Source organism: Pan troglodytes, chromosome X, assembly GCF_028858775.2.
Source record: "Pan troglodytes isolate AG18354 chromosome X, NHGRI_mPanTro3-v2.0_pri, whole genome shotgun sequence".
Lineage (NCBI taxonomy): Eukaryota > Metazoa > Chordata > Mammalia > Primates > Hominidae > Pan > Pan troglodytes.
Window position 1 is genome coordinate 64218050 of NC_072421.2, and position 2912 is coordinate 64220961.

General features: G+C 50.4%; 1 pseudogene; it reads left to right on the plus strand.

Annotated features, from left to right (window-relative positions):
- Positions 1-793: 793 nt before the first annotated feature.
- LOC473647 (pyruvate kinase PKM-like) lies at positions 794-2444 on the plus strand (annotated as a pseudogene).
- Positions 2445-2912: the final 468 nt, after the last annotated feature.

Sequence of the window (2912 nt, forward strand, 5' to 3'; positions counted from 1 at the left end):
GTGTTAGTTCCCTGCAACACTATTCACAATAGCAAAGACATTGAATCAACCTAAAAGCCCATCAATGATAGGCTGGATAAAGAAAATGTGGTACATATACACCATAAAATACTATGCAGCCATCAAAAGGAAAAAGGTCATGTCCTTTGCAGTGACATGGATGGAGCTGGAGGCCATTATCCTTAGCAAACTAATGCAGGAACAGAAAACCAAATACCATGTGTTCTCACTGTAAGTGGGAGCTGAATGATGTGAATGCATGGACACATGGGGAGGAGCAACACACACTGGTTGGAAGGTGAGGAGGGTGGTAGTAGGGAGAGCAACTGGAAGAAGAGTTAAAGGATGCTGAGCTTAATACCTGGGTGATGGGATGATCTGTGCAGCAAACTACATTGGCACATGTTTACCTATATAACAAACCTGCACATCACTTTAAAGTAAAAGTTGAAAATTAAAAAAGAAATAAGGTGAACAAAGAAAAAAAATTAAGAAGAAAAAGAAAGGGAGAGTCATGGGACTTGTCCCGGCCAGGTGAAAATCTTCAGATGGTTAAGAACCAGAATAAAGAAAATGAAAATTGATGGGGTTAAAACGAAGGTCTTAATGCAACACTATCAAAGGTTGAATGGACAAAAGGGAGCCACTTCTGGTCACCCGACATTAAAAGGTCCCTAACCAGTTTTCTGTATTTCTCCCAGTTTAGAGAAATTTTAAAAAGCTGGAAGGGGCGCAGCAGCTGTGCGTCCCGGGGCTATTGACCTCTCCACGTTTGCAGCCTAGCCCCAGTCAGTCAGTGCCGGAGGACCTCAGCAGCCATGTCAAAGCCCCATAGTGAAGCCAAGACTGCTTTCATTCAGACCTAGAAGCTGCATGCAGCCATGGCTGACACATTCCTGGAACACACGTGCCACCTGGACATTGACTCGCCACCCATAGCAGCCAGGAACACTGGAATCATCTGTACCATCGGCCCAGCTCCCTGATCGGTGGAGATGCTGAAGGAGATGATTAAGTCTGGTATGAATGTGGCTGGTCTGAACTTCTCTCATGGAACTTATGAGTATCATTGGAGACCATCAAGAACATGCGCACAGCCACAGAAAGTTTTGCTTCTGACCCCCATCCTCTAAGAGCCCGTTGCCGAGGTTCTGGACACTAAAGGACCTGAGATCCGAACTGGCCTCTTCTGTGGGGTAACTGGTAATGGGCGCCAGGAGGCGGGGCTCCTCAGATAACTGCAGTGCTGCTGCACTGTAGATGTGAACCTGAAGAAGGGAGCCACTCTCGAAATCTTGCTTGATAATGCCTACATGGAAAAGTGTGATGAGTACATCATGTGGCTGGACTACAAGAACATCTGCAAGGTGGTAGAAGTGGGCAGCAAGATCTACGTGGATGATGGGCTTCCTTCTCTCCAGGTGCCGACTTACTCGTGATGGAGGTAGAAAATGGTGGCTCCTCCGGCAGCAAGAAGGGTGTAAACCTTCCCGGGACTGCTGTGGACCTGCTTGCCATGCCAGAGAAGGACACCCGGGACCTGATGTTTGGAGTTGAGCAGTATGTCGATATGGTGTTTGCCTCCTTCATCCGCAAGGCATCTGATGCCCACGAAGTTAGGAAGGTCCTGGGAGAGAAGGGAAAGAACAGCAAAGTAATCAGCAAAAATGAGAATCATGAGGGGGGTTGGAGGTTTGATGAAATCCTGAAGACCAGCGATGGGATCATGGTGGCTCATGATGGTATAGGCATTGACATTCCTGCAGAGAAGGTCTTCCTTGCTCAGAAGATGATGATTGGGTGCTGCAACCGAGCTGGGAGGCCTGTCATCTGTGCCACTCTGATGATGGAGAGCATAATCACGAAGCTCCACCCCACCCAGGATGAGGGCAGTGATGTGGCCAATGCAGTCCTGGACAGAGTGGACTGCATCATGCTGTCTGGAGAAACAGTCAAAGGGGATTATCCTCTGGAGGCAGTTCGCATGCAGCACCTGATTGCCGGTGAAGCAGAGGCCACCTTCTAATACTTGCAGTTATTTGAGGAGCCCCGCCTCCTGGCACGCATTACCAGTTACCCCACAGAAGTCACCGATGTGGGCGTCGTGGAAGCTTCCTTCCAGTGCCACAGTGGGGCCATAATCGTCCTCACCAAGTCTGGCAGTTCTGGTGACCAGATACCGCCCACGTACCCCCATCGTTGCTGTGACATGGAATCCCCAGACAGTTCGTCAGGCCCATCTGTACCATAGCGTCTTTCCTGTGCTGTGCAAGGATGCAGTCCCGGAGGCCTGGGCTGAGAATGTGGACCACCGGGTGAACTTGGCCATGAATGTTGGCAAGGCCGGAGGCTTCTTCAAGAAGGAAGATGTGGTCATTGTGCTGACCAGGTGGTGCCCTGCCTGCAGCTTCCCCAACACCATGCGTGTTGTTTCCATGCCGTGATGGACCCAGAGCCCCTCCTCCAGCCTCTATCCCTCCTGGTTCCCCCAACCCATCCATTAGGCCAGCAACTCTTTTAGAGCTCACTGTGGGCTGTAATGTGGCACTGGTGGGCTGGGTCACCAGGGAAGAAGATTAATGCCTTGCTGAAACATGGCTGGTTTTAGAATCTGCTCTTGGGTGGGACAGCCCAGAGCCTGGCTGCCCATCATGTGGCCTTACCCAAGCAAGGGAAGAAGGAGGAATGCAGGACTGGAGGTCCCTGGAGTCTATGGCAAAAGGGTGACAGCTTCCTTTCCTTTCTGTGCTCTGTTCAGTTCCTTTATTAAATGGATGCCCAGAGGACTCCCAACCCTGTCCCAGGGTCAGGAAACAGCCAGCAAGAGTTAGGGTCCTTAGGGCATGAGGCAGTGGTTTCAGTTTAAGCAGACTCTGGCCCTGGCCCATACTTGCTTTCCCAACCTTCTGGAC